Source organism: Clarias gariepinus, chromosome 14 (assembly GCF_024256425.1).
Source record: "Clarias gariepinus isolate MV-2021 ecotype Netherlands chromosome 14, CGAR_prim_01v2, whole genome shotgun sequence".
In the NCBI taxonomy this organism is placed as follows: Eukaryota; Metazoa; Chordata; class Actinopteri; order Siluriformes; family Clariidae; genus Clarias; species Clarias gariepinus.
Window position 1 is genome coordinate 24,029,536 of NC_071113.1, and position 21,479 is coordinate 24,051,014.

Consider the following 21,479-nt stretch of genomic DNA (forward strand, 5'->3'; position numbering starts at 1 on the left):
AAAGATACTTCAACCTTGACAAACAGTTTTATGTCTGTTCTGTATGTACTGTATGTTCTACTCTCATACACTTATACTGATGGATGAATAACACTTTGATTGTGTTAACATTCTACAATAGGCAAATAGCTATTTATTAAGGAAACTAAAAGTAAAGAGAGGTTGCATAAGGTAAAAGTTTCCCAAATGTGTCATATTATTAGGAACCATCATTAAAACTGACAAGTGAACATAAGAATGTGATACAGTATTGAAATGTTTAATAGGTAACTGTACATAGTAATTACTTGTAAAGTCATGTATGTCTGTAGCTGTATATTTAAGGATATGTCAACTCGAGTCAAAACTAGATTAAGTGAGTTTCCCAACATTACAGTTAAATATAAATAAACTTCATATAAAAGCATGTATTATTACATATTTGTCTTTATAGCGTTTGGAAGGTCCTGGGTGATTTACAGATGCCAACGTAATAACAGCCTACGTACATAATAAACTACAACTGTAATACAGATTTGCAGCTTTTAATGTAATAACCCCACAAACATAATGTGTTTTATATCACGTTTGTGGAAAGTTATTACAATATTAAAAGAAAGCTGAAGATTCTCATCTTTGCACAAACTTAACAAATCCCTACAAATGTAACAGCAACTGCTTTTGTGGGAAGAATTCTTACATTTGTGAAATTATTACATTTACAGCTGCAAATATATATTATTTTTGTGGTTTATTACATTTGTTGGCTGTTATTATATTGCTGTTATTATATTGTTACAAGTGTTTTATTCTTTTTATTCTATATTTAAAATAATACCTCAAACATGTCCTAAAACAATGTTTGCTTTATTGCTTGATTGATTAATTGATGATTGATTGATTGATTGATTGATTGATTGAATGAAGTGTAAATTTAATTTCTTTATTATTTTCATCCATTAAACACATACTTATTCTATTACATCAAATTCTAAAAACTACAAAATGTTGCACATATTTTTTACATTAACATAACATACCATGACTTTCCACTAGACTTTGCAAAGTCGACACTCCAGATTATCCCAGAGGTGCTCAGTGACGCTGGGGTCAGGGCACTAAAGTTCTGTCCATACTGTATCAACCTTGACACACCATATCGTCATGAAGCTCACTTTAAGCACTTTTATCATGCTGGAAAGTTTGGTCTCTTATTACCGGTGAAGGGGAATTATAATGCGACAGTGTACAAAGACATCCTAAAAAATTATGCAACTTCAATTTTTAAGGTGAAAAAAAAAAAAAAAAAACCTATGAGTGATGGTTAGTTTACATTGTATGTTTGCCTATGAATTGTACACACCTCAACAGAGATGAATGTACTGCAAAATAACACAAACAACCAACAACAATAATAAAAAATATATTAAAATAATTGTTCATTCACTTCATGTATATTTAAGTATAATTAATGTATTAAATTGCACGGAAGTTGCCAGGGCTTTCCAAAAGTGTCATAGCGCAGACTTTAACAGGGAAAGTTATTTAAAATTTGTTTATTTATTTATTTTTTATTCAATATGTGATTAATATTTGGGCTAAGGGTTGTATTTTTCTCATTAGTTTTTACCATACACAACTTGCAAAGTATTACTTTAATTACCTTTTTATTACTTAATTATATTTAAACAGCTATTGCACTGTGATAGTAAGGACAGCAATATTTAAAAAATAATTATAATAATTAACGCTGAAAGCCAAAGACCCCTTGTATGAATTTTAACAAAAACATTGCTCTGTCTCTATGATTTTCATTATAAGCATTTAGCAGATGTAGTGAGTGAACACCGTATGTAGTTTGATTCAGCAGACGATTTTCACATAACAGACTCAAGAAGTTAATGATCTTCCTCAGCTGACCCTTCTCAATCAAAGTGGCCAAAAGTCTAAATGATTAAGCTCAAACAGCAGCTTGTGTGCTTGATTAACACAGCCTGAATTTTTGTCATTTTATTATGTTTTCATTATTAGAAAATTATTGACATAATGATTAAAAGCACACACATCTGCTTAAATCCTTGATATTTAATGATGCCCTACTTTTTAAGACCATATATAAAATTTGTAACCTTGCAATACCTTGCAATAACAGTGAGGATTTCATTAACAGAACTCTCTAAGCTTTGCACAAATTAGTTTATCTTGGCAAGAGTTTATTAGGCAAGAGTCTCTCTGTGCTCTTCTTTCATTGGGCATTTATATGTAAATTATAGTCTGATGTATACAATAGCATGTCATTACATGGTTAACACTGTTTTTACACCAAACATAAACATGCACACACTCATCTACATACAGATGTGCATTCAAATGAAAGAATCAACATGCTGATTACGGTAGCAGGCCCATAAAAAAAAATATGTTCTATGCCTTAAAAAAAAAAAAAAAGAACACTACGCAGATGGCATTGAGATCAAATTCATGAGAAAGTTTAAAGGTCTGTGATCCAATCATAAAGACCCCCCAAAGTGTACGCAGATGATTGATTGAAAAAGAAATAAGTGCCCCAGAATGCATCACATTACACATCTGTGCAGATTTAATGAAATCACAGAGCATTGTCATTAAAATTCTTATCAGATGCTTCAACATATTTAGCAAGGCCAAGAAGGAGGCTGTCCATAGCTGTTTCCATTGATTGGTTGCAGGGGAGGCTGCTCAATTTTCATACCACGAGTTATTCCACATTACTGTCCAGATGGTATTTATCAGGCCATGTAAATTAACAGACTCAAGCTGATTACATGTCAAAAATAAGTAGTTAAACCTTGAAGGCATTTATTTTGTATGTGCATTAATAGGGGCCTCCTCTTTTCCTGCAGGCGTGGTTCCGCCTTGAAATTCATGTTTGATAAATTCTCTGGCTTTCGGCAAATTTAGCCATCCTGAATGCTGTTGTAATTTTTTTTTTTTTTCCCTTAAGCCACTAGGGACTTCAGTATCTCATTTGCATATCCGAGCTCAAATATATACTCAAGGTGATTGGTTTAAACATTAAGTAGTTGATCTTGCTCCTGGAGAGATTTGTCAGGGTGTCCCTTTCTATTTCATTTGTAAACTATGCGGTTAATCCTTAAATGCCTTCTCTCAAACATATCTTCACTAAATTCATCAAGTTAGTCAAACTTACATTCTGCTCTTATTCCACAGACGGAACATGGAATAAATATTCATCGATCCATTTACTTTCCATAAGGAGGGGATAACACTCGAGAAGGGTTCCTACATATCAATTAGAACTAGAGGGGGTGTGTAAAGCTGTAGACACCGAACAAGCTGACAGGATAATAAGGCCAGACAAAGTGCTATTGGTTCTTAATCCAAACAGATAACGCCGGCCGGAAATTTAAACCACGGTAGAGAAATTGGACCAGATAAATATATGTGTCATTCCAAATCAAATACACTTAGTGGAAGGATCTTAGCGTTACTACCTGATTGGAAAGATAACCTAGCTGCCCTTTAAAGCAGGGTGTTAGATAAGACTGACATGAGGGTAAATCCTAAAGTAAGGGGATAACAGACTACATAATGGCAGACAATCTAAAAAGGCCCACAAACAGAATTTACTTGTTCAACAGGGTTATGCTTTCAGCATTATTGTAATAAAGAGAAATGAAAAAAAGACAATTATCATCAGGACATATCCTTCAAGCATGGCATATGCAGACAATAATGTTAACAAGTTAATATGGGGAACATAAATGCTTGCGTTGTGTTATTATGTGCTCTTAGCAACATGCTCAATAGCCTAAAAATTAATTGTTAGAATAAGCCGAGACAGCGCAAATGATTTATATTGTGGCTGAATTGCTGGTAGTTATTTATTTTCGCATGGTATTACACTAACCGCAATGTTTTGCTGAAATTGTTAGTCAGCACCAATGAATGCAATTAGAGTTTAATGGCCTTTAAAGAGAGCATGAGGGAGAAACAAAAAGACACAAGAGGGAGAGAGGAAAAGGTTACTGCATGGTTTGGCCTAGACTTGAGAACAGTCACACATTCATAACGGTACACTCCGTGTCTGGTTGATTTCATAAAATATTCCTGTTCCTTTGGTTTGGATATATTAAAGATTATATCCAGAGATCTATTAAAGTTTTCCAGATTTCTAATACCTCAGCTTCAGGGTATCGAGGTTGTCAGTGTGGAGTTGTGCACGTTGTCCCTCCGTCCTCATGGGATTCCTCTGGGCTCTCTGGACATGCAAGTAGGGGAATTGGTTATGATAATGCTTGTATGGTGTTCTGTGATGGACTGCTATCCAATCCAGAGTATATTTGCCTCTCACACTCACACTGGATGTTGGCACCAGATCCATGATATCCAGGACATAGTGCTTCTTGAAAATGAATGAATGAACAATATATTGTATACTGTATATATTAGTTGCTATGTGTACTGTATATGGCTTGCACAGCTCATGCAGCAACATTATGTGAAAGGTCCTGTGTCTCTGGAAACATTGCAAACCATGGTTCATTTTTACTACGTGCTATGTTCATGTAGAATATCTAGTAGACTATAGTAATCTAGCACAGACGCATTCTCAAAAAGCCATTTGTAAGAGTCACATGAAGGTCATATAGAGCCAAGCTGTATGAGTCAGAGCCCGGCTCAGTCAGAGAGAGCCAGGCCTCCACTGAACCAGTGTGTGCCTCGGGGCAAGAGCAAGCCACTGCGCCGTCATTAAGGACAACACATAGCTGCTATTAATACACCACACTGCATCATGACCACACACACTACAGCAGATATGTGCAAATACACGCCAGTGCACATAATGCAGCTATTTGAGCTTGTCTGGGGTGAACAGGGATTTTAGTTGTCATTTATTTACCATGACCTTATTTTATTTTGTTTTATCAAGGATGAAATTCAGGAATAAATAAAATAAATAGAAACATACAGTATTACACAGTACTTTATATTTAATCCGTATGGCTTTTTTTTTTCTTCCTTACCTACATTATATTATAGGTTTAACCTGCTATCTGGTGATAACTACAGTGCAGGATAATACATAATTAGGCAAAAATTATTCTCTCTTTAATTGTACTCTCAATCCATGATCGCAAGGAAAGCCGTAATGAGATAATATCTCATAAGTGACCGCTCTTAATTGTGTGTTCAAAACAGAACTTTATTTTCAAGTGCAAACACCAAAGTTCTTTCTAATTACTGCCAAAATGATTTTTGTTTTTAGGCTCAGTTACAGTAAAATGTCTGACAGTTTTCTCCTAGTAAAAGACTTTAAACTTTAATACTTTATTTTCAGTTTTTTTTTAACTATTTATTATCAAGTGATATATACTGTTGGTTACTAATTAATGAGGCTTCAATATATTTACTATATTTATTATTAAGCATTGATAAGTGCATGGAGGCGGCACAGTGGCTTAGTGGTTAGCACTGTTGCTTTGCACCCCAGGGTCCGTGACTGTCTTGGGGTCTGTGAGTTGACATGCTCTCCCAGTGTTTCCTCCAAAGACATGCAGATTGGGCTAACTGCCACTCTACTACTGCCTGTAGTATGTGAGTGTGTGTATGTGTGTGTGTGTGCCCTGCAATGGATTGGCACCCCAACCAGGGTGTACCCCGTCTCTTCTCAGATAGACTCCAGGCCCCTCGCGATGAGTTGTTGTGAAGTGAACATTGTCTATATTTTTATTTTCTAAATAAATACTCTTTATGTAATACTCTAAATGTAAAAGATTAATAAAAAACAAACCATAGGACTTTTATTTTATTTTTTTCTCAGATTCAACATTTAAAATAATAAAAACATTGTTCGGTTTAAGTTATATCAGTATTAATTGCTTTCTGCTTTACGTTATAGTAACAGCACTTTATTCGTCCCAGTCATTTATTCCAAACAATTTCCAATATAGTCTTTATTTATTTAAAGCTTGATTTTGATTTTTGTCTCTCGTGCCATTCTGCCGTTATTGACGTGTATAAATTGAGTCGTTTGAGATTGATCAATTTGCATGTATGTTAGTCCTAAATACATTATGTCTGGGGCTTTAATTAGCCCTGATAAATGGTGCCACCTGCAGAATTGCTGAATCCCATCAGAACTGATGAAAGTTTGAAGCAGTGGTTATTAAAAAAAGATTACTTTCAGTCAATCAAATTGATTTCACAACTTCGAACCAAGCGAGTCTAGCCAGCTTGGGTAGATGACTTTGTGAATGTGTGAGAAGTTGAAGAGAAGAATATAATTGTGTATGCCTACTGTGAAGTATTAGCAGAAGAAGAAGTACTAGAAGAATCAGCGGCAGAAAAGCAGAAAACTTCTAGTCTTTGTACGAGAATGTTGGTGGAAATGACTCAAGGACAAAAAAACTTGAAAGCGTCAATTATAGTCTAAGTAGCTTTGAAGCCCCTGTATTGCACTCTAGGTATTAAGCTTCATATTCTAATGATTTCTTTTTTGTGTTTCATCAAGAATATTTTCTCAACCCACAAGAGAAGCCCTGGGGTATTTTTTTTTCATACTATATGTTTCTTTGTGAATATTTTTGCAAGGCGGTTGCAAACCTTCCATCGCTATGTTCATTCCATCATGAATAGATGGAATCACCCCAGTGCTCCAGGCCTCGGCCTTTGTCATCCAAAATGCAGCCAGGAATGTAAGAACCGTGTGAGCGGGACGCTCTGCATACTGTGGATCAGTGATTTACTCTGAGTTATGTTGCATTGGACCAGATCAAGGTCAAACACTCATAAGCCCATAAATGTAAAACATGCAGACGGTTATGTAGCCTATTACTCATATGGACTTAGCGCTCATCGGGAAAGTCCTCTAGCGCAATATGTTCTGCTGAATAAGTTGTTAATAGAGGAGTTTATTTTCTCTGACAGAGAGGAAATGGCTTCCTGGTGCAGGATGGATGAACCCCTGCAAGCTGTGCAGACTCCTCCCCGACAATTGTGCATAATTAGGAATAAATAAATATTAACACATCCACTTATATAAGTATCTGATGTTAACATGCTAAATTGAATTAGCTCGGTGAAAACCTAATTGCATCCATGTGGCAGACACATGTAAAGAGCAGTATGTGTGCGGAAAGGTAGTATCAAATTAATCTAAGAATCAGTAATTGAGACAAATGACACGGCGCGCCAGGCTGTCCCTGTGAAAATCCGGATGAGCAATGGTGCAGCGTGTTGTAGGGTTAAGAGGCAGCGCAAAGAACGGCGACTTAATCTGAAAACCATTAGCTTTAGTTAACCATGTACCTTTCAATTAGAGCGATCATTTCGCATTTCTTTGGTATTGATGAATGTCTTTTGACAGGGTATACCCAGTTTCTTTAAGGCTGGCCTGGAACTGGCAAAAGACCCTCATGCATCCTATATAGACATAACAAAGCTCTTATTTTATCACGGTACAAAAGGGCAGATGGGAAATTGGCTCTGTATAGTAGAAATGTGGCATCAAACAAGCAATGCGGAAAGAGTACATGTTAGAAGAAAAAAAAAAAATCAAACTGCAAATCAAAAGGTCCGTTATATTAAATTACAAAGAGGGCTTTTTTGCAATGAGACAAGAGCAGAGTGTGCACGGATCTAATAATGAACTTGCATCCGACCTTAATTAAACAGCCTACATCCCCTCACATAGCCATATAATGATGTCAAGCCGAGAAGCAATTAGCCGCCCTTCTCTGAGAGCAAACAGTGTTTGTGTGGAGCATAAAGTATGGTGGCGCACATGCTTACCGAAACCCTCCTGAAAAATAAAATTAATTAGGATGTTATTTTATTTTATTTATTTATTTTTATTTATTTATTTATTTTTTGGAGATGCCTCCACACTGGACCCAGAGGATGAGTGTGTCTTAGATTAAAGATGAATCTTCCTTTCTGCGAGATGTGGTGCAAGAAGCGGCAGTTCTACTCACACTGGCTCATTAGCAGCAGGCTGGGTGAAAACTGCACGCTTTGCCCCCCGACATCATAGCATCCATTAAAATAAGCTGTCACTGAGTTGCAAGAATAACAATCCACAGTAGGCCAAGCCATATAATAGAAGGGGAGGCACTAAAAAAAAAGAAAGGGAAAAAAAAAAAGGGAAAGAAACTTTAGAAGCAAGGGCCTTTTCAAATTGTCCTTAGGTGTACTGCATTTATTTGTGTTTAGAGATAAAGGCTTTGTCTGCCTGAGCTAATTAAAGTGATATTGTATTTCAGAGAAAGGATATGCACACAAAATTAAAGCTTGCACTGTGTCTGTGAAGCTGTCACAAAAGTAATACTTAACTTCCATGCCTTGATTCAAAGATTTAATGTCTGCATTTATTTTGCAATATTATGAAACAATTTCTCACAGCTTGTCATGTTCGGGGAAGGAAGCGTGCGGACTCGGCTCTATCCGCGACCCACTCTTATGATGTAAGGTGTAATTTTGCCCAATGGAGTCTGTGTTCTTGTCGGAGCGAGGCTGTTTATTCACGTCTGTTTACTCGTGTCAAGTTTCTCCGTGGCTGGCGGCGGTTGCGCGGGCGGTCATTAGCCGAACACTCTAACTTCGTTATGAGTGCGTGTTTCAGAGATGGGACTCTAATTGGAGACATTTTACAAGAGAAGCACTTATCACTTTGCTTATTAAAAATGCTTATTGGAAACAATAAAGCAGACATTATGGTGGGGAAATTAATATAGTGCATTGCCCAGAACATAATGCCGTTATAATGTGTGCCGTGTTCGTCCTAATGAGTGCTGCGCAGTTTATTAGCTCTGATGACAGAGGGGCTGGGCTGGGGCTGTTATTGTTCTGTACAGGTTGATGGATTTCGGATGCAGCCGAGTCGGAGTTACACACACTCACACACACACACATACGCACACACAGTGACTCTCTTTATTACTGAGAGAATCAGCCATCAAGCCCGGCGGGTTAGCTTTAACACGAGATAAACATATAAATCTGCCGTGCTTCGGCGTTAGCCAGAAGTGAAGCAGCGTGAGAGCTAGGTCTGACTCTATACATTCCAGCCCTACTTATTTCCACCACCGGAGATAGGAGGCCATAGATAACTTGGTGACAGGGGCTGTCCCCGGGGATCGAGGCCTGGGAGAATGGGTTAGTAGGTCATTACAGCTTCTGCACAAACCCTTTAATTGACTACAGAGCCACGCTGGATATGTGTCAGGTGAGCACTTTTGGAAAAAAAAAAAAAAAAAAAAGGAAAAAAAAAATGCAGCCTAATAGTTCAGGGTCTCGATAACAGCTGTTTGCTGTATATAAGATCCCTTTTGTTTACAGAACAGAGCCCTTTGTTTTTCAATCGTTCCTTTTTTTCCACAAGTTTGAAGCAATTTATTTTCGATCCAATTTCACTGAGTCTCGCAATCAGGCAATGCAATCCAATTATCTCTTTGATTGGGCGAACTGATTAAAATGTGTAGCCAAACGTGATTATCTCTGTCTCACTCAATCTCGCTTTCTCGTACAGCGTCTGAGACAGAAGTGTTCTTGAATTATAAATGCGCTATATTTTAAAATATTACAATATTACGCTACCTATACTGAATTCAAATTGAAAAAGTATGTAGAAATAAGGACAAACCTTGAACATCTTTTCTTTTTTTTCCCACGCTCAAAATACGTCCAAAAGATTTCTCCCCAAATTCCTTATGCAATTCAGGATTTACATTTTGCAAACCATGTGCTGACAGTTTTAAATAATTACTAGCTTATAACATAAACAGCACCTGGCTTTCCCAGAATGCAGCTCTCCTTACACTAGGCTTCAAATATGACATTTCATCATCTATTTCCTTCTCAAGCTAATGAGGACCAGTTGTGCTGAGATGGTTTTAAACTAAGCAGACATAGCTGAATCTAGCCTGCCCCCCTCCTCCTCCGTCCGAGCAGAACGAGGCCTGGAGACGTTGAAGTTGAAGGTCCATCCAATGTTTTGAAATATAATGACCTGCTTGTTTGATTGCTAAATTGATAACCATGAGAGCACGACTGCCTCATTTATCAAATAACCAACTTAGTGACGGTTTGCAGAGACATGTGAGTAATGAATGACAGGAGAGAGGCAGGGAGAGGGAGAGACGGAGGTCAGACTGGGGAGAAAGACTCATATGTTATCTTTCTCTCCCCCCTTTTTTTTCGCTCTTTCTCTGAGTCGCATGTCTGGAGCTTATGAAATTTAAAGTGGTGTCTGGTTTTTGCCTCCAGCAGAACGGCCTTGACTTGGCTGAGTGGCTGTAAGTGGGAATCTGCGATAAGGCAGGTCTGAGCTTCTTGCCTGTGCCTGGAACGTCACTGCTGACCCTGGCAGAGGTCAAAAGTCAACCTACAGATATATTTCCCACTTTTGTCGCTGCTTACTCTAAAATTGATTAAGACAAAGGAGATGGTGGATGGAGAGAAAAGTGGTCATATGGAAAGAAAAAGGTGTCAGAGTCGTCTATAACAAGCGTTTTGTGACACCTCATTGAGGATGCCTTACCCATAATGCTATGCAGTGTGACCTCACACTTTGAATGCTAAGTGAGACTTCTGCATTGACCTTGCTGGATGTTGTCACGTCAAAGACATTGTATAGTTTATTTTTATCATATTGATAGAATTTAATATTTATTTGAAATTAGGACAGGAAATGTGACTTTTTATATTGTTGTGTTTTTTTTAAATAGATGAACCAATATAGAGTCTTCTTCTTCTTCTTCTTCTTCTTCATTATTATTATTATTATTATTATTATTATTATTATTATTATAGTAGTAGTAGTAGCAATATTAGTAGTAGTACACAATAGCTTTGTGGTTAACAGTGTCAAGCTGCACCTCCAGGTTAGGAAGTTTGTTTCTCACCTCTGCTCTGTGTGCATGTTCTCCCTGTGCTTGGTGGGTTTATCTGGGTATGATCATTTTCTTCCCATCCAAAGACATTCTTTGTAAGATGATTGGATTGGTGATTCCAGATTGCCCATAGTGTGTGACTGGTTGCGTGAGAGTGTGTGCTTGTGCTCAGTGATGAGTTGGCACTGTGCTTAAAACAGGAATACATCTTGAATGGGATGCCAGTCCATCAAATTTCACAATGAATACACACTGCATACACCAATTTAGCAAGGCCAGTCCACATACTGACATGATTTTGGACTGGATTCTCTGGAAACATAACTGAACTTGGGAGACCATGAGAAACTCCAAACAAGCAGTTCTTTTAGCTTAGGGAATCCTGGTGCTGTAGGATGGCAATGCAATGCCCTGCACCACTGCAAGTCTACCTGTAATCTGAAGTTACAAAACCACTAGTGTGCTAGTGGGCAACTCTTTAACTAAGAATACAACTTCAAGATTGTGACTGTTATGATATCCTGTAATCTGACAGATTTGATTTGTTTAAAAAAATGCTTTTGCTATTTTATTATGGCTCATAATAATGACTTATGGTAATATATATATATATATATATATATATATATATATATATATATATATATATATATATACATCATAATAAAAGAAAAATTATAGTTAGTTAACTAGCCTGCGAACCAAGTAAATGTTTAGCTAGTATAATAACACAAGTTAATCTTACAGTCAAAAGTGTGAGCTAATAGTACAATTAGTAAAGAAATAAATAAACTAATAAAAAGTAATATAAAGTGATTTTTATTTGCCAATAAAAATCAGTCAGCCTCTTAATGTGATATTTATATCAGCTTTGCATAGATCTTGTTTTTCTGCAGCAAGCACTGCGCTTCTACCTGAGTAGCATTCGTCTGCTTTTTCAGCTCTGATTAGCTTCTGCTCTCGCAGGAAAACACATTACCCTCTCGCTACAAACACTGATCGATCTCTCTAAGACTGCCTATCTCATTGTGTTTATATTCCATTGATTTTCTGGGATTAAGTTTTATGGCTCTCAATTATTTTCGTGTATGATTGTTCACATCTGTTTATTGCGAGCCGCATAATCGTTGAAAGCAATGATTGTGTTCAGGTTGATAATCCAATTTCAATACGCCAGGCATCCCTCCATTTTAAGGGAGATTATGCAGTCCTACGCTGTGCGGAGTGAGGATTTTCGAACTGAGCTGATCAGGAAAGGAGTGCTGTGTCGCTTCATGCCTGAAAGCATCATCAGGAATGGCTGATGGGTTGCCTGACAAAAACGTCATTAAATTTACTGACAGCAATTCAAATTTTGGAATGTATTTTTCAGTTAGGTCAAGGTTTTTTGGTTTCAAATACTTATTTTCTTCATTGCCATCCAGTTCAATTGTCACAGTAATTGTCAATGTATTTAGGTCATATTATACATTGGGAAGTCCACTTTAAAACTTGTGCAGAATACTGGGTTTCTCAATGAAGCAACAAAAAAAGGGCTGTTTAAAAGTACCTAAGTGTGCAGTACAAAAAGAGTGGATTTAAGTGTCTTGGCGTAAGCAGTAGCAAAATTTCATAACCAAAAGGTTGCTGTATGACACTGTAGAGCTGGCTGGTGAATGGAAATTGGCAGATGATCAAAATTGGACAAAGAAGAAAAAACTCATGAAAAATTATATGGGGTTATTTTTCCAAGTTGTGCAGGATTGTATTTAATAATGAATCATAAATTTGTTAAGTGAATGAATTACACACAATGAAGCATATGCATACAAATTAAACAAATGTTGTAAAACTTTTTTAAGCTTAACATTACACATTGTAAACAGTCTGTGCATAATGAATCCATGTGTTCTATTTTGCGAGGTGCATCAAACCGGAGATGTTTTACTGTGCAAAATAAGAGAATACAGTTATAAGATTAAAAACTTTTTATTTTGCTATAAAAGCCCCTGCTGCACTAATTCCCTTATCCAAGTGTTTCACTAGTGCTTGGATTCAGTCAAGGTAAAAAGTTTTCTCAGTATGTCAAAACCATGATTCAACTGCCTGTTTCATGTCTGAAACACTGGCCTCCCATCAACTCATTTAATGGCACAAATATGTGCAAATGGCTTGGAGTGAGATGAGCACTGTACGGGATGTGGCAATAACTCCCAGCCAAGTTCCTAGAATGTGCAAGTGGTGTTTGTGAATAATTGTGTGTATAGTTCCTACGACCAGATGCATCTCTGCTGAGGTTTCATTTGTTGAATGTTCACAGAAACAATTGCAATGGGTTCCAAGCCACCTTGTCCAAGATCATCATTTACAGACATACAGTCTTCTTTAAAATGTTTGCACAGTTTAAATATTTTCACAGCACTTAGCTTGAAGTTTTCTGTAAATGTCAATCGGACTATACTATGCAACACCTTCGGCAATAGAGATTGTAGTAATTGTAAATTTGTGCATGTATTATTAGGAAACTGAGATAATAAAACTTTTTTAACATTATTATTATTATTATTATTATTATTATTATTATTATTATTATCCATAATAATATTGTAAAATTGTTTTATTATTATAAATTAGTTAAGATTAAAATTTTAACCTGAATATGTACTGTATAGCCAGAGTTGAATAGTCTTTTTGTATTAACAAATGTTTATTGTGCAAAACGTTTTATTTAATTTTAATTTTTTTTTTCTGTGTCCTTAATAGTTTGTATATACACAAAAATTCTTGGAAATATATAAATATTATAGAAGCACAAATGAACACCTATCCTTTCTGAAAAACTGTCCTATTTCTAAATAACTAATCATTTTACTAATACATTTCCATGTATTAATGTATTCATGAAAGTTATCATAAAGTGTGAAAATGATTTTAGGATTCATTGTATTATATTTTAAGATACAGAAAAGTAAAAAGAACCAGTAAAATATTGGTTAATATAATACTAACTCTGTATGATAGCATGAGACCTTGCTTCAATGTACACACAACCATCTCTCATTCAGAGGTAAAAGAATGACACTCTATAATTGCCACAGCCTTCAATTAACGCTCTTTCAGTTTTTCTCGATCTCTTGCCCATGCCTGCGCACTTGACACTGCTCTGTATTAGGCTGGAGCAATCGTTGCAGTAGAAGTTTAAATGGAGAAAGTGCTCCGAGATATTTCTCTGATATAGTAAGTGTCTATCAAATCTGTCATAAGTGACACTGGATGTCTGGATGTTTCATGCCAGAGAGATGGCCCGTATTGTTTCTATTGCTATCCTGCAAAGCGGTTATGAATATAAATGATGGATGGTGAGGTTAAAAACAAGGGCAGGTAAGTGAGGTGTGCAGTGATATAAATAGGGAGCATGTTTTCCAACCATAAATGCATGGAAAAAAGGAAATGTGCTTTGTGTCTTTAGATACACTTTCCGTCAAAAGTTTGGACACACCTTCTAATTCCATGGTGTTTCCTGACTTTTCTTTCTTTCTACACTGTAAAACATAGCAGAAGGCGTCCAAAATATGCAATAATCTCCTTTAAACAGTTGATATTGGTTGATGTGGCTGCTATTTATGCTCTGTAAAGTTTTCATAACGGCTCTAATCTGAGGTGCTGTTTGTTAATTGCTGATTTCTGAGGCTGGTAACTCTAAATGAACTTTCCCTCTGCAGCAGTGGTAGGTTTTGGTCTTGATTTCCTGAGTGGATCTTCATGAGAGCCAGTTTTATGGTTGCATCGACAGCCGACCTTCATTTCTTACAATTATAACTGAATGTTGTTGTTACTTAATTAGTCAATGCCATATGTGTTATTTCACAGTTTTGAAATCTCCACTATTGTTCTAGAATGTAGAAAATACATTTGTGTCCAAACCGTTGATTGGTACTGTGTATCGCTCCTGCATATAAAACTTAAGTTTAGAACCTATAAGCGTTTGACTTATGTGTATTATTGTAGGTGTGTGTTATATTTCCTGATGAGCTAAAACATCAAAATCACTTACCCACAAGGTGAATAACATTGATTACCTTGTTGGAATTGCACCTGTCAAGGGGTGGAATATATTAGGCAACAAGTGAACGATTCTTAAATCTGATGTGTTGGAAGTAGGGGGAAATGGGCAAGCGTAAGGATCTAAGCAACTTTTACAAAAAATAAATTGTGATGATTTGATGACTGGGTCCAAGCATTTCTGAAAGAACACGTCTTGTTGGGTGTTCCTGTTAGGTAGATAGATAAGTATCTACCAATAAATTAGTATCTAGTAAAACTTTAGTTGTTTACTAATTGTTTATGGTTTCATGTGAGTTTCAATTTTCTTACTTTTTATTGTTCCCCATTTCTCTAGGATTGACCATCTTTGTTTACTGTTTACAACTTTTATTCTGAGACCCACTATAGACTATGACAATATTTTATAGATTGCCCTGAGTTTACAGACTTGTGCCTGTACCTGATCATTAGAGTGTGCAGAAGTGCATGTCTTTGATTCACTGTTCAGATGTTGTTTGCTGTAGGATTCCGTGAACCTGACTTATCGAGTTGTCTGAATATAGAGAGAGAGATCCAGCAGGACTGGTAGTTTAGAAACAGTGTATCGTTATGCTTTTTTTTTATCAAAAAGGAAGCTAAGAACTTATAACTAGCCAATAAACCTTTGACAAACCCTTAAATACTCGGCAATAATATCCAGTGACCATAGGGAACACCAAAAGCTCCACACATTACAGTAGGCCAGAAGTAATTAAGCCTTTTTTGTTTATTTCTGCTACATTGGAACATGAGTTCAGCTGCCCAGATCTTAATGAATAGTTTATCCTTCCCAACACACACACACACACACGTACACGAGCACACATACACAAAAGCAGGGTGACACAGCCCACTCTTGGCACTGACTGCCCTTATTGTTGCCAGTCCCATGGAGGTGGCATGGGTGGTGGGTGTGAAAGCTAAATTACCCTCTACCCCAGGCACGATGCCCTCCCGAGGGGGGTTGGCGCTGCCCTGTGAGTAAGCTTGTACCAAGGCTGCCCTTGACATGCCTTCTCCATGGACGGCAGGACACAAGGGGTGCTGCCAGCCTGTCTGAAAGACGCGCCAGATGGTAGCAGCTGCGGAGAAGCGCCCTCTCGGCCGTAGGCACCTGGCCACTCCACGCCCCCTCCAGGAGCCATCAGTGCCCACCCTAAAGAGTTGCCCTAAAGAGCCGTCAGCAGAAAATGAGGCGCTAACCTGCAAGTGAAAGGCCTGCGGGCCTCAGTGGGCACTCGCCCGGCACTCGCTGGGTCTCCGTTCTGCTTCTCTAATAAGAAGTGGACTCGATGCCAAGACACGTTTAGCGGCCAGGCTGTTTACTTTATCATCATTACCCAGCATGCCACTGGGCTAAGGAGAAGGAGGAAGGTTGAATGGGTTGGACGAAATGATATAAAGGCAGCAGAAAAAAAAAATCAATATGAATACTATTTGTGTTATAAATTTTATGGTTTATTTTTAATTAACATGGAAAAATTTCTTCAGTTATTTTGTCTGGTTTCCATGTGCCCATTTAGAAACAGCATGTATATTTCCATATATGGATTAATGAGGTATCTATTTGGCATTCATTATATAATTTTCATTTTATGACTTTTTTGCTTCTTATCAATTATTCTCAAGTAGTAAGCAGACCAGTAGGCATACATATTTATGAGTGCTACATGGATCTCTGACATTTATGCAGTTACACTATTTTGATGCACAATAATTTGCTTTGGTTTTTATTGCCACGAAATTGGAGGAGAATAGAAACATTCATAACTTGGATATGTTACAAAGACCCCGGTCTATAGCATGAAAGGATATTAAAAAGTCATTAGATAGACAGGGAATCCTCTGGGAATACTTTCATATGAGCCACTTTGGTGTCATGACCTATGTTATTTGTGTATGAGTGACACTTACCTGGCAGACATGACATGAATTAAATGTTGCCATATGTGTGGCTTTATATCCTCCGTGATATCCATACCACCAGGGCAGAGCACTCATACATATTTCACGTCAATGTTCTGCTTTTCTCTATGTGTGTTTTTTTTGTTTTTTTTGGAATATACACACACATGGACATGAGGCTGAGGGAATCAAAGGTTTCACAATAAGGATCTGAGATGTGACAGATGCATAATGAGGGCATGTGTTTGAGAGCCGTGTGCTACTTTCTGAGTTGCCGGACAGCGTGAAAGGTCATTGGGCTCGGATCAGAGAATAGCAAGAAGGAGCAGATTTTTGATAAAAGGGACCTTTTCAGACAGGTAGGGTTAGTGAGCTGAACTGTGCGTAGCCCTTCTTGATAATCAATGCCACAGCATCCTTTGGCCTCGATGAATGTAAGAAAAATGCAGGGAAGAGGGAAGAAGAGCGAGTTTGATTTGTTTTCACAGCAGGAAAGGCATTCGTATGGAGATGAAAAGGGAAATCACGGGGAGAGATGTCGAGTCAGGTGGCTGTTCTTCCTCTGCCATGCCTTTTCCACAAGGGCCAACCTTCACCAGGCTTCACGAGTGGCTCACTACACCGAACACTTGTTTAACTCAAGCCTCATGTCCTGAGCTCTTTCTCATGATTGAATTCATTTAGGTTTAATTACATGTTTGGCGGCATCTTGCTTTAACATCCTCTTGATGCAGATCAAGCCTGAAAAGTGCAGGCCAACACTGCTAGTCACTTTTTTTTTTTTTTTCCTTTTCTTTTCGCACAGCGCTTTTACCCCTATTATGTTTGACTGAGGCTTTGATAAAACATGAAGGTACTTTCTGTAATACTTTTTGTGTTGTCGTTTTATCGATCCAGCAGGCCCCAGGGAGTCACTTTCAGTGGGAGGCAATTATGAAATCAGCGCAAAGCCAGGATAAAACAAGATATTACGTTCCTACATTCGGCTGCGTGTTCCATTCAGTTACAGTGCAGAAGAGCTCTCTCTCAATATTGGATGCAGCAAATGAGAAAGAAAAGATGAAAGAGATTGGCACAGAAAGCAAAAAAATAAAATAAAATAAAATAAAGAATCAATGTGCAAGCTACTGTAGAAAGCGTACGTATGTCATCATGTGTGAAATGACTTGGAAATTACTTTTGGATTGAAATGTTCCCCTTTTTTTTTCTTCTTTTTTTGCTTAGCGTCTTTCTTTCTTCGAGACTGTCAGTCTTCAGCTTTCAAACCCTCCCGCTCCGTCTGAGATGTCTCATATAAAGTGGTCTAGGCTTCGAGTGGCAGCCAGAATTTTATATTTATTTATTTATGTATTTTTATGCTGTGCATATGCACTCCGTCTCCCCCTTTTTTGTTCTACACTCACGTGGATGGCCGCGTGCCTAATGGTGCTAAAATCGCCTTTCTCAGAAAGTGACACCTCACTAAATCGGATCGGTGAGTGGCTCTGTAATGGAGAGTCGGATTGATCCGTGGATGGAGGGACACACAGGGCCCGGCTCACGCTGTTTAACCCCTCAGGTGATGCTGTTTGTGTTTCACTTATTGGATTGTTAATAGATTTTCCTAGTTTGTGCGAGACACAACGAGCTCGGAGCCGGGGCCTTTCCATTACGGCGCCGGCAGGGAGGCTGTGGGCAGAGGCGAGGCAAGGTGGAGAAAGAGTGCCGCTAAAACGGCGCTGAATTGAGGTTCCACCTCCTGACAGCATCGCAGCTGTAGACTAGCAATAGCAATCCTCCAGTGGCACTTTTAATTATCGGCACGGCGATACTATCAGTAAGTGTGTAATTATGTGTCAGTTTGCAGGCTGCTGGGTATGAAGGGTGAAAGCAAGGAAGATGATGATTGTTGAAACTGGCGAGTCGTATTTAAACAATTCAGCATGTGTAACTGGCACTGTCATTAAACAGAGAGGGGCCGACCCCTCCTGTCACTCACTCTCTCACTTATGCAGATCCTTTTTTCCCTTTTTTTTCCCATTTTCTCACCTCTCTCTCTGTTTCTCTCTTTCTCTCTGTCTGTCTCTCCCCCTTTCTTTCACAGGACTTCACGCTCAGGTAGGAGTTGGGCAGGAAGTGAGTGAACACACAGCGAGAATCTGACATTCATCTGGTTCCCCTTGTGTCAATCCATATGCAATCACACATGCACACACAAACAGTGCCATTTCACAGGCACATTTTTAACACACTCGCACATTTAAATGAGCATACAGCAGACAAATGTGCCACTTTAATGTATTTTTATATAGCTTTTATTGCATTGTTTTAATATTTAAAGCAATTAAGTATTCATTAAAGCAATTAAGGTAAGTATTCATTATCATCACCGTCGTCTTTGTCATCATCATAAGTTAAATCTAGTCCACTAGTGTTTGTGAACCATTAAAGTAAAAAAAAAAAGTCTGAAATACTGGCCTCCCAGGAACTCCGTAATTATGTACTGAATATCAAAAGTTGCAAACATGAGTGATGTCTTGAAAAACTGTCTTAAAATATATATTTATGTTGTTAATTATGCAATACAATAATTTTTAAGACTTTTTAACTTATTAATCGATTCCTTATTTTAATCATTTTAACACTTTAAATGATTTTAAATTATTAAAATACATTTTTAAAACATTTTAAAATTAATACACACACACACACACACACACACACACACATATATATATATATATATATATATATATATATATAAAATAAGAAATCAATTAATTATGTACACACATACAGTATATACTGTACATATATTTTAAAAATACTATCAAATTATATATACATATTTATATGTTTAATATTAAATAATGTTTTGTACTTTTTTTATATTTAATATAAATAAATTAATTAGGTCACTGTTTCGATATAAGATTATGTGTTATGGTAACTGTTTTGTACACAAAGGTTAGATTTTTCTTCATCTGATCCATTCTAATGAACAATAATTTGATGATTTTGATCACCAGGTTTTACATATTCTTGTAGAGTGCGTGCCAGCACGAGGGCACATTGTAATTAAACAAAAAAGTAGGACAGAGCAAATACTAAGAACGTTGAAATTTGAATTTGTTTTAATTGACTTAATTATCTGCATTAAAGTATAAAATAATGTAGAATAAAAGCATTTTCACTAGTTCTCGCATTTGTATTTAAACAAGTTTAAAAAAAAAAAAAACATTAGGATTTAAAACGTGCCTTTATATACAGTATAAGCTGTGAGGGCGTGACTCTTTAGAGGGCCGGTCGTGTGAGGATCCACTTCTGCTGCGCAGCTGTCTAATTCGGCATGGGCTTCTATTAGAGAACAAAAATAACCTTTGATAACGTGAAATGCAATAAAGTCTCCTCCTCTGCTTTCCAGCACTTTTCATTTAGCAGGTTCAGACATGGACCCTCTAGCCTTCCAACCCTCAGCTACATGAAACAGCTGCCTGATTGGGGATGGGAGGGATTTTGGGTTGGTGTGTGTGTGTGTGTGGAGGTGGGTTTGGGGGGCGTGAGAGCCTGTGCAAATAGTAAGATGTGGTGTCCCAAGGACAAGGGGGAAATATCCATATCATAATGAAAGGCAGCATTAATTGCGGCTACACCTCTGCACTTGAAAGTAATGAGCAGGAGCATGGTGCTGGCCTCAGAGGATTAATTTGTAGTAATATTTTATCAGCGCAGAGAGGGTGTAATTTATTTTCCTTTTTTTTTTTTTTACATAACCAAACTTTAAAGGTGGGCCCCAACCTGAGCCAGATTTGCAAAATAAAAGTCTACAGATCATGTTTTATGATGCCAAACGTTCCTTTGCCGATTTAGCTAAATGGGTTACAAAGATTGAATTTGGCCATGCCTAGGGCTTCGATGGGTAAAGGCTCTACGGCCCACTTATGTCTGAGGTAACACGAGTACAGTCTTAATTTAAAGACCACTCATTCCCCCAGTGGCTCTATGATAAAGACATCTGACAATGGTAGTCCTCTAATTTATGACCAAGCCCCAACACATTAATTGATTTCCACACCCTACACCATTATCAGGCTCTACTAGTGTACAGCCTGAGACAATTTATCTGCCGTGATTTGTCACATTGATGACTCTGATTGTAATTTTTCCTGACAAATTGCTGAATTTCTCCAAAAAAAAAAGCATTAGCTCATACAGTACGAGTGTATCCATTTTCTAATGAGCTTCTTTTTGACGGATTCATTGGGATTTTCTGAATGTAGACTGTGGATTATACTAATATGGTTAATGACTTCTGTCCTGCTGTTAGAAAAATGTTGCTCATAATCACATAATGGCCGAATCATTTGGGTTCTAGTTATTCAAAGGATTCAATTCTATAGTTAACAAGTGTGAATTATATTTATTCTGTCCTCTTAATTAGCACAGACTAGCTTTGCTTCAATTTTTCAAGGAAAATGGTACAGATACTATATAGTATAAGACTAAAACTAAAACTCTAAAACTGTATACTTTTCCAAGAAGTAAATGAAATGATGGAAGTGAAGGAAATGGAAAGTTGGAATGAGATGTAAGGAATATTTGATAACATTTTAATTAAGGAATGCTTATTATACAATTGTAAGTGGTCCTTATTTTTACTTT